The 12,060-nt window shown below is 44.4% G+C and overlaps 1 protein-coding gene across 1 annotated transcript in view; it reads right to left on the reverse strand.

Moving 5' to 3' along the window:
- The window catches only part of TTC33 (tetratricopeptide repeat domain 33), a 678,801-nt gene that overhangs the window by 237,904 nt on the left and 428,837 nt on the right, over positions 1 to 12,060 (reverse strand). The window lies entirely within an intron of this gene.

A 12,060-nucleotide genomic window follows, 5' to 3' on the forward strand; every position in this document is an offset into this window, starting at 1 on the left:
TCCGGTACCATGGGACAAAGACTGTTTGATGGCGTTCCTGCAGCTGAGAGAGGACTTGTGTCGTGCTCCGGCTCTGGGAATGCCAGATTACGATAAACCATTCTTGCTCTACTGTTGTGAGAGAGAGGGATGCGCGCTGTCTGTGTTAGTCCAAATCCATGGGAATGCCCGTAGACCAGTCGCTTATTTCTCGGCTACTTTAGACCCAGTAGCCGCAGCGTTGCCCGGATGTCTCAAATCCGTTGCCGCAACAGGTGTCAGCATTGAGAGATGTGAGAACATTGTTATGGGGCACCCGTTAGAGGTATACGTGCCCCATTCCGTTGAACTGTTAATGACCAGGACCAAAACACAGCATCTGACCAACAGTAGGCTCACGCGCTATGAGCAAGTTATACTTGCTGCAGAGAACGTGACCCTCAGGAGATGCTCTGTTTTGAACCCTGCCACCTTGATGCCACTCCCAAATGACATAGATGATGATGAATGTACAGACCATGACTGCCTCGATGTGACTGAACTATGCACCAAACCAAGACCCGACATCGTAGATGAGCCACTGACCGACCCAGATGAAATTTTCTTTGTCGATGGCTCATGTGTAAGAAACGAAGTTGGGCAGCTGAGAGCAGCTTACGCTGTTTGTACAATTACTGGAGTAGTGGAAGCTGGATGCCTGGAAGGAGTACACTCCGCTCAGGTAGCCGAGATTATTGCCCTGACGCGTGCCTGCCTGGCAAGCAATCAAATCAGAGTCACCATATACACTGACAGTCAATATGGTTACGGGGTAGTTCATGATTACGGGCAGTTGTGGTCTCAAAGAGGTTTCATGACCTCTTCAGGCTCTCCCATTCGCAATGGAGAGTTTGTGCGCCTGTTGTTAGAGGCGTTGCAATGTCCAGCAGGTATCGCAGTTGTGAAGTGTACCGCACATACCAGAAATATGGACTTCGTGTCACAAGGCAATAGATATGCCGACGAAGTCGCGCGGTATTGCGCGGAAACAGGGTACTCTTTCACAGAGGTGGAAGTGGGTGGAATAAATGTAAGGACTGAATTAGCTATGATATTGGAAACTGTTGATACTTGGGACGAACTGAAGGAGATGCAAGAGAATGCTCCTGACTGTGAAAGAGAAACATGGCAAAAGGCAGGATGTGTGATGGGTGAGGCCCATTTCTGGGTCTCAGCAGATGGCAGAGCAGTGTTGCCCAATGAGATGGTGAGCCCAATGGCCCGACAAATACATGGTCCTGTCCACTTAGGAAGAGATGCTATGCTGAGAGTGTTTAGACAGACCTGGTACAACCCCAAGTTCAGAGTAGCAGCCGAAGCAGTGTGCCAGCGTTGTGTGACGTGCCAGCAGTTGAATGTAGGGAAAAAGACACCAGTTGCACTGAGCCACATAGGGAGGTCAGGAGGTCCATTCAATCGAATGCAGATAGATTTTATCGAAATGCCAAGGTGCAGCCGCCTCCGTTATATCCTGGTGGTTGTCTGCGTTTTCTCCAGATGGGTTGAGGCATATCCTACACGCAGGTGCGACACCCTCACAGTAGCTAAGATACTGCTTAGGGAGCTTATCCCGCGCTTCGGGGTGCCGGCCTCTTTGGAATCAGATAGGGGAACGCATTTCAACAGCTCGCTTGTGAAAATGATTTGTGCAGCTTTGAACATAGATCAGAAACTACATTGCAGTTATCGACCAGAAGCTTCAGGAATTGTGGAGCAAATAAATGGCACCATCAAGGCCAGAATTGCAAAGGTGTGTTCATCAACATCCTTGAGTTGGCCTGATGCGTTGCCATTGGTCCTTATGAGCCTCCGTAGTACCCCGGATAGGAGAACGGGTTTGTCTCCTCACGAGGTGTTGATGGGAAGAGCAATGAGGTTACCTTCTGTCCCAACTGCTGCACTGATTAGCATCACAGATGATATGATCCTGGACTATTGTAAGGGGCTGTCTGACGCCATTCATTCTGTGTCCCTTCAGGTGCAGGCTGCCGAGGTACCATCGTGCCAGGACCCGTGTCATGACTTGCTTCCTGGGGACTGGGTCCTGGTGAAAAAACACGTGAGAAGCAGCTGCTTGGATGTTCGTTGGCGTGGGCCCTTCCAGATCATCCTGACCACAAACACGGCAGTGAAGGTGGGAAGCCTGCCCAACTGGATCCACGCGTCGCACACGCGGAGGGTTCCAGCACCTCTGGAAGAAACAGCTCCTCTCTCGGATAGACGTCCAGCAGCGGACCGAGAAGCCATAGAGGGGGCTAGCCAAGCTGTAGAGGTGCCAGCGGAAGCGAGGAACGAGTCTGACCAAGCTGAGGACGGTCAGTACAGCAGCGAGACAGACGACGCTACTGAAGGAGAAGGTAGCTGGGAGTACGAGTCAGACGCTGACAGGTCTGACAGAGAGCGTGAAAAAACAAGAAGAAGACGGAGTAGAAGGGTACGTGGAGAAGCTGATTGGCCGCAAAGAAGGAGCTCTAGCCTAAGGTCAACTCCGGAGAGAACCCTTCCTCCGATATCAGAAGACTCAGACCCAGAAGAAGGTGCTCAGGGCGCTGGAGCACCGGAGTTGAGGAGGTCAAGAAGAGTGCGTGTGCCTAACAGAAGATACTCCACCCCTGAGTGGACATATCTGGCGACAGATGGCTTCGAAACCAGTGACAGGGAGGATCCGAGCGGTGGTAGTGTCCAGTTCTGAGCCCATCGTAACAGTGGAGATACGACTGTTAGTACCCGGAGTCGAACAAGAAGGGTCACTGACATTCATGCTCCCCCGACCTCCCCGCCTCAGCAAGTTAAAGCACATGTTTCTCACAGAATTGCAATTCCCCGATTTTGGTACAAAGATATCAGCCCCAGAAGAGCACAATCTTCGTATGGAAATATTGAATTTTGCTATCGAAGCTGCAGGCGAGCGCCTGATAGTGGATGCTTAAAAGACTTTGTAAATAAGCGTGAAGAAAAGAAGATTACCTAGCGCCTAGGAAGCAGAGAATCTTAGGGACTTTCCCTGAGTTGATGGAGAAGGGCTAGGGTTGTCTGTATTTGAACTAAAAAGAACTTTTGCGGAAAGGGTTGTCAGCTTCCAGTTGCGTGGTTCTCAAGACAAAAGGAGTAAAGAGACTGTAAAGGAACAAAAAAAGAAAGGAACTTTGTGCTGAGTTACGAGAGAGCCACACTATCTGACGAAATGGAGGCCGGTACCCAGAACCGCAGAGCGAAATGTATAATAGGTACACTAATAGTAGGAGTAATAATATTAATAGCTTTAGTAGTAACAGTCTCTTATGTAAAGGGACATGAGGAAGAGGCAAAGGTAACTGATGTGACATCTGTAGAGGCGCTTACACCCACCGTTGCTGGTGAGAAAGGGGAAAACACACAAGAAAAAGCGTTATTAGCTGCAGAAGCCCGCAGGTTACACGTGGATGAGTCCCAAGGTGACTTTAGGTCAAATGCTTATGCTAAATTATTATATGAATACGTGGATGCCATGGAGGTCAAGGACTGTTACGTCTGCATGCAGTTGCCGGCGTCTGTAGATGAAGGCATTCGATATCATCACCTCCCGCTGACATATGGCATTACATGCAGCTTGTTGCTTAGTATATTTTATGGGAGAGATAGTTTTGAATACTATTTCTCCAATTATGATGCAGTGTTACCAGAAGTCCCAAATTATAAACAAATGAATAAATGGGACTACTGGAAGAGTGAAGACAGGTTGGCAAAGTTTTTCATTCCTTGGATTACTTTAGATACTTCACATGCCCGCAGAAATAACCTGACATGCAAGGTGTCAGAAGTCGAGAAAAAGTTCATAGGGCAGGTGGATGATCGGAATAGGAGACAAAAGATTTTGAAAAAATCAGGACAATGGAAAACAGATTGGACCGAGGAAGAAAAGGCACACAAGAGAAAGGGTAGTAGTGGTCCAATAGCTTTAGATAGAACGCAGAGAGGAAAGTTATGTCTTCATAGAGCCAAAACGTATTATGAAAATGTATACGTGGGAGAAGTTAGCTGTGAACATGCTTTCAATTTAGAGTACTACACCAAGGACTTCCTGAAGGGAATGCAAGTGATTCCAAATGTATATTTCGTATGTGGAAGAAATGCCTACGTGAGGCTACCTGATAATTGGTATGGCTCATGTTACTTGGCAATTATCTTCCCTAAAATATATCATGCCCAAGACTTAGAGATCATCGAGGGCAAGACATCATCGAGGGGAAGGAGAGATGTAGGAGGTGTAGAAATGGTTGGAGATGTCTTTGGGGCTGTGTTCCCTCTTCTGGGATTAATTCTTAATGATGTTAAAATTAGACGACTAGCAACAGTCGTAGACAGGTTGTCTGCCAGCACTGCTCAGTCCTTAATGCTGGTAGAAGGAGAGATGCAATCGATAAGGGCTATGGTTCTCCAGAACCGTCTTGCATTAGATGTCCTATTAGCAAAAGAGGGCGGAGTCTGTAAGGCTTTGAAGGTCCAGGAATGTTGCACTTACATTCCAGACAATTCGAAGCCCCTTGAAAAAGTTATTAGGAACATAACTGATATTCACAAAGAGATCGAAGACCTGAGCAGAGAAAATGTCTGGGAAAAGGTGGGCCAAGGAATAAGTGAAGCTGGAGGTTGGCTCACCAACTTAGGCAAAAGCTTTGTGTGGAAAATACTAAAACCTATCATCATAATATTGATCTGTGGGATCGTGTTATGGGGTTTGGTGAGGGTATTCAAATGGTACAGAGAAAGAAGGTCAGCGAGGGCTCAGAGAAAACAGCTGCAGAGATTGGCTGCCATACAAGATAGTCAGTACCGGAGTCTGAGGGCTCTGGAAACACAGAAACGAGTTATGCTAGCAATCACTGCAGTTTAATATTAATGATGACCCCGAGAGGTCATCAAAGGGGGGAACTGAGAGAGCGCAAACTGACCAAAATGTAGAAATGCGTCACACTTACACGTAGTAAGCACAAGTCATGAAGAGAAATGCCATGAGTGCTGATAGTATCCATAGTTATATTCTGAAATGTGTAGTTAATATAGAAATTTAAGTAGAAGTGGAACTAATACAGAAATGTGTGAAGCAATACGATTTTATTAAACGTGATTATTCCTGAATCCATGTTGTGTAGCTGCTAAAATGTAAGATGGCATACGGAAACGTTGAACGTGGTAGGCCTCAGGGCCAGAGCTAGGAGGGAGGGGGAAGGTGATTAAATTTCACAATATGGATTGCACTAATGTTTAGTAATAATGAGTAGGCTTTGATTTATAGATGTGTTTACCGAATCAGTAGAATAAGAGTATTAACATGCTAATAATTAAAGAAGAAGTTGAATACTATAAAAATGTTGTAGAGCTGGAAAGCTTTAACGTTGATTTACACATATTAGTCTGGGCCGGGGAATGTTGCAACGCGGTTGGAAGACCATGAGAATTGGGATTTGGCTGCAAATGTCTGTCTGGAAGAGAAAAGGGGGTTTTCAATTATTAATAAATGAATAGAAGCTTGTTTAAGAAATGGACCAGACATGGAGGAGGGTTTCGGAATGTTTAAGGGGTATCAGCGGGCCGGAGAAGAGTCTGAGAAGCAAGGTCGACTCTAACCACAAGGCCTCATCATGGAAAAAGCCAGAAGCTACACCACGTGAGGGGCGTCTCACGAGGGGCGTCCTAAATGTTGTTGGATTTTTGTATTAGGGACAGCACCCCTGGGTGGAGTTAGAGCAGAAGCCTGAGGACCCTTTAGAGAGCGGATGGGTAGGCAGAGAGGGGTCATGATTGGAGAACTATAGGTTTTCACCAAGAGTTTGAGAGTGGGTGGCTTCCCTTGGGAGTCATTCACTGCTGACACCTTTTGATAGGTTGAGACCTGGTTAAGTAGGGATACCATCTAGAGCAGGGTAGGGTCAGCCTAACCTGTATTTTATCTCCGCCTGTAAATGACTGATAGATTTCAATATGTGTCTATGCTAATAGCACTATTGTTTTTAGAACTGGTATTGGTAGTTTCCGTTGTTCGTCTGAGGGCTTTCAGAGAACACATGTACGTAGTGGGGCCCGTGTATCTGGTGAATCTCATTTTGAGATGCTTGTACCTGCAACTTATCCTGACTTTATAATAAACCTTTGAAAGCTAGAAGTTGTTTGTGATCCTTTGAAGCAGAGTCCTTTATTGGGAGAACTAACTTGGTAAGAGATGCACTTTCTTCCCTCAATGACAGGCAATAAAGGTTCAGTCGACCAGACCGGGGTTTTAGATCGATAGTGATAAGGTATTGATCAAAATCTCACCCTTCCAGTTGCAAGGAAGAATGAATGAATGAATGAGGAATTTCCATAGCGCGTACAAATACCCTAAGGCGTCTAGGATGAGTGACGGAGTGCATGTACACTGAGTGTCTAAACTAACCAGATTCTGAAGAGGTACTTTTTTAATTATAAGTCAGACCTCCTGACCATGGCTGTTGTAGAATGCATTTTATTATAGCATGACTAATAACTGCACGTCTGTCCTCTATGTATAGGTAATAAAAAAAATTACAAAAAACACGCATCTAGTGCTGCATAACTGAAGCAGTGCAAATATAAGACAGTCCTATTTGTGATCATGGTATTATTGCAAATCTCATCTATTTCATCATTTCAAACACACAAATACTGTAAAACAGTCACAATAAAATATTCTATGCTATGTTTTTGTGACTGTTGACAGTTTCTATCTAAAAACCAATAAAGTAAAACATAATCTATGAAAGAGGAGAGCATACGTGATTGGTCGCGATGCTGATTTAGAAATTAAAGGGCCTTCCCGATGAAGATAACATGGATGCAACAGATGTTTCCAGGAAAGTGCCGGACGTCATTATAGCGGCACAGAGGTGGAACCCCCATAGTACATTATTAATGCATGAATCTCGATGCACGCACCGCACCTACTACATTGTATTCTCAGCGATGTGCATTGGCCCTGATCGATAAAAGCATACATGCACACCCAAGCCTTTGTGGTCAGCACTAGGAGCTATGACGAGAACGAGTCTGTCATTAACATATATTGTTTTACAAGTGGAAAAAACTCTGGGCAGGGTAATGTGCACCTCGTCCCCATGGTATGGCAGGGTGTGCGCGGATGTATGCATCCAGCTATGTGTGACCACATTTAACAGGTGAAGAGGGCTGTGCATGTGAGAATAAACTACAGTAAATCAAATACCAGTAAAATGAAAATCGCTTCCCAAATTAGAATAACCTGTGAATTAAACTGCTGCTATTTATAGGGTTTTTGCAAACTGCTAATAAACACAATATACATAAAGTTAAATAAATAAAACAATAATAGTGATAACATTATTAATAATAATAATAATATTTACATTACTCATAATACTAAGGATTTCACTGAAAAACGAGGGCTAGAGCATGCTGTCTTATGAACAACACATTAAAAAAACATCAAACTGTCCGATCAGGTCAATGATTGTGGCAAAGTCCTTAAAGTAAAAACAGAGCTGCTGGGATAGGTGGAACTGGGACAAGGAGGGCGGGAAAAGATGTGGAGGAGAATGAGTCTAATGGAACTAACTATCAGTATCACTTAAGAAAGTGGGACCATAGACCCCCTTTAGAACACCTACAATGGGGAGTTCCAGTCTAAAGACTTTCATAGTCCTCATCGTTTGACTGGAGAAGGTAAAGACGTCAATTACGACTAACTAGAACTAGCAGGGACTAAGCAGAACTAGCAGGAGCTACCCCTGAGTACAGAGAGCACTAACAGCATCTTTACTTAGCACAGATCCCCGCTTGGCCTTTCCTTAGGCGATTAGCGTGTGAGTGGCTATGTTAAGGTCAACATTGTGATGTCAATAGGGGTCAAATAGTGCCCCAGGCCACTTCTGCTGCCATCTCGGTGAACTCCTTAAATAACATTTTGAGGAATCGATTCCTAGGTATTTCACTAGTCCTAAACAACTTCAAGTTTTGACATGCCTGTCAGGCAGGCGCACAACGCCCAAAGGGCTAAAAAGGCTGTAAATAAAATGGTATGTATTCATTTGTAACATGATTTTTCTGCCTTTGTCTCCTTTAATTATTAGTCATGGATCATTAATGCAGCCTTGGAACACATTTAAAGTGCTTTCTATTTATATTTGATGTTTGAAGTATGCACAGATAAGTGCTAAAAATACATACTTTAGGTGATTTTGCATACTTACAGGGCCGGACTCGGAACCAAAACCAACCCTGGCAAAGTGCTCGGCCGCCGCCTGGGGTTTTGGGGATACGGCCGAGCTGTTTGCCACGGCCGGTTTTGGCAGATTTCGTTACAGCGGGCGATATTGCAGCTATGCTGAAAAAATGGTGCTGTAACAAAATAGGCCCCAGGGACCCAAAACTGTCCCCCAACCCTAGGGGCCCAGCAGGGAAATGCCCGGTGCCCGCTACTGCCAGTCCGGGCCTGCTTATTTTTCACTGGCTGGGACATTAAAATAGCAGTGGTGCTTGTAGAAATCGGATCAGCTGGCAACCCTAATCAGGAGACTGACATTATTTATTTCCTCAACCCTCCATCCCTGATTGATGCCATAATAGTTTCCTGTATCTGAAACCCTACGCCAGCCATCAATAACAGGCTAAATGACTCCAGGTGTCTGGGAGTACACCCTGCATTAAGACAACTCACTCCTCATTCTCACTGCTCACACTTCACTTTCACGCTCACCCTGCACTCCAGCGATTACACTGCACTCAGACTGCTCACTATATGCACATATGCTATTTACTCCGCTCACCTTGCATTCACATGATGCTCCACTCACTTGTCACTTTTACCACTCAGGCTAATCTCACAGTGATCACACTGCAGTCATGCTGTTACCCTGCACTCACACCATTCATCCTCCTCTTACCCTGCACTCATATGAGCACACGGTTCACCTTGCACTCAGAGCAACCACACTGCACTCATGCCCCTCGCCAAGAACTCACACCGTTTTCCCTTCACTTACCCAGTGGTTACATAAGTACAACGTTTACCATGCACTCACTCCACTCACCATGCCTCATGCTTTTCAACCTTCATTTACATGATCAAACGACTCACCCTGCACTCATATGACACTTAACTCACCAGTCACTCTCACTGCTTCCTTTGCAATCTTATTCAAACAAGCACATCACTCACCATGAATTCATTCCGCCCACCCTGCACTTTCACAAGCACCCAATCTCATATGTCACATCACTCACCCTGCAGTCACTCCTCACCCTATGCTCACTGTGCACTCACATAGGCACGCTGTCACTCACACAGCTCACCCTTAACGTACATGAGCACAACACTCACCCTGCACTCACACCATGCAAACAAGCACAGCACTCACCCTGCAGTCATATCATTTACCCTGCACTTCTTCCTCGAACCCTGCACTCAGAGTCAAACCTCTCAGCCTGCCTTTTTATAGGTACTCAGTTCATCCTGCCTGCAGACAGAGACCACAGTCTACCAGATCTCACAGGAAAACACCACTCACTCTACAATAACTCATCTCAACATGCGCTCACCAGTCACTCTCACAGATCACACTTCACTTTTGCTGCTGACCCTGCCCCACACACAGGCACATCACTCACCCTGCCCTCACTCCTCTCACTCTGCACTCTCCTCTCACTTGACACTCAAATTGCATTCATGCAGCACACCTGACACTCGCTTCAGCACATTTTTCACCCGACACACACACTACACTCACTCACACTATTCACCATCACTCAGCACTTACATGAGCACACCTCTTACTCTGCACATCTTAAAATGACACAACTCTCATGAATATATACATATTTCTACAAAGACACTCACAAAATACCTGTTCTTTTTATATTCTATTTGCAACAACGAGGCTGGTGCAAGAGGAGAGAGTGTAATGTGGGATTGCACGAGGGAGACTAGGACTGAGGTTTCGCGGTATGGTGTTGGATTAAGAATCGTGTGACACCTTCAGCCATTCCTGTCTTTCTATTCAACACAATGCTTCATTCTCAGATATGCAGTTTATTTTCACATTGTAAGTTGGGTCTCAAAAACCCCAAAATGCAAACTGTTACTGGATAAAATTCATGGTTGCCTAATAAGTCAAGCGTTTCATAAAATCAGTTGGATGCTGTGATTTTACGTGTTAGAACGTGGATTAGTTAATTTTCAATACTGTAGCTGCTTGATCCACACGTGAAATCACAAATAAGCCCTGCACAGCTACTTTAAGGAGCTGCACTTTTCATTTCCATCATACTTGTAATAAACATTGACAAGGTAATATATATATATTTTTTTAGTAGCGGATACACAATATGCTTTTTTTAAGCTTCACCAAAAGGCAAGGCAGGTATAGCAGCAGGTCAAGTTTTTCTAACACAATAAACACAGATTCACTAATGGAAGTGTGAGTGTAGCAGTATATCTGTGTATAAGTGTGACAGAGTACAAATGTAGGCAAGAGCGCAAGAGATATAGTGAGAATGTGTGTGCGAAAGAATGCGTGAGTGTATGTGTGTTATGCGTGCAAGTGTGCTGCTGATCTGGTATACTGGAGGTTATTCTTGCCATTATGGACAAGGACACTACTAGCAAATGGATGAGAGTTGCTACCTTTGGCAATCTGCAGGCCGTGTAAAGGGGTGGAACGCGCACAGCCAAATTATTCCAAGTTAACTGAAGGTAAAGTTCTGTAGTGTGCTCTGAGGGAATCCCTGTCTGACCTGACAGAGAGAGATATCCACAAGAACTATTTTGAAGCTCCCCCTCTTGGGAGAGAGCACCTCTAAGCACAACTTTGTGGTGACCAACGGTCTTCTTCCATAAATCAAAGGTAAACCAATAGTTCAATCCATACACATATGAGTGTTGTTCCAACTTTCGCGATTTATTAAACACATAGCAGGTTCATGGCTTAATAGCGGTTAGCTGAATAGTTGGTGTTCATGAATTGCTGATCAATAATGTATACATGGTCAACACAAATTTGTTTTGACCATGTATACATTATTGATCAGCAATTCATGAACACCAACTATTCAGCTAACCGCAATTAAGCCATGAACTTGCAATGTGTTTAATAAATCGCGAAAGTTGGAACAACACTCATATGTGTATGGATTGAACTATTGGTTTACCTTTGATTTATGGAAGAAGACCGTTGGTCACCACAAACATCTGCAGGCCCTGACATGCTTTTATTAGGACACCATCATTAGCTGTGGGGACTCGAACTGTCTAACTGAGAAAGTCATTAGCTCAGTCATACTCAGTGGCAGGGATACAGAACACGCACCACAACACTTGGCCGAAGGCCCTGACATGAGGCACTAATGCTTCACATATGCAGTGGATCCATTGCAAAAAGTTGGAACTAATATCTGAAGTAACTCTTGCCATAAGATTTCCTGTACTTATTTTTTAGGGGGTGGCAATGGCAAAATGCTTACCCTTGTATACCGGAAGGGATATTTTGAGGTAACCATGACTTTGGTCGGAATATCCATGGTAAATTTCTGGCACTGTTATACTGAATATACTCCTTGGCATTGGGGGCTCACCCATAAAAAAACATTATGATCTTTTTATAGTGGAAGTTATTTCTGGCTTAAGACATTTGAAAGAAACAAGATCTACTCCTAGGAAAGGCCAGACGGATGATACTTTAATTTTTACAGCCAATTAATATACAGCATTTTCAGCCGTCATCAGCTTAGCTCAGGAGTTTGGATTAGTTTCAGGCTATGAAATTAAACTCTCAAAGACGGAGGTCATGGTCTGGAATCAGGAGGTTAACCAGCACCATCAACAGATAAGCTCCAGAATGAGATACTTTGGAGTAAACATCCTGCAAGACATTACCAAGATAGCTGAGACCAATTTGACCGTGTTGGCAAAGGAGTGTTTGAAGTTAATGAAATCTTGGGCTTCGCTCCCTCTTTCTATCATTGGCAAAGTCAATTTGGTCAAAATGTCAATTACTTTAGTATTTAATTGTATTCCCC

Source organism: Lissotriton vulgaris, chromosome 3_1 (genome assembly GCF_964263255.1).
Source record: "Lissotriton vulgaris chromosome 3_1, aLisVul1.2, whole genome shotgun sequence".
NCBI classification, from domain to species: domain Eukaryota; kingdom Metazoa; phylum Chordata; class Amphibia; order Caudata; family Salamandridae; genus Lissotriton; species Lissotriton vulgaris.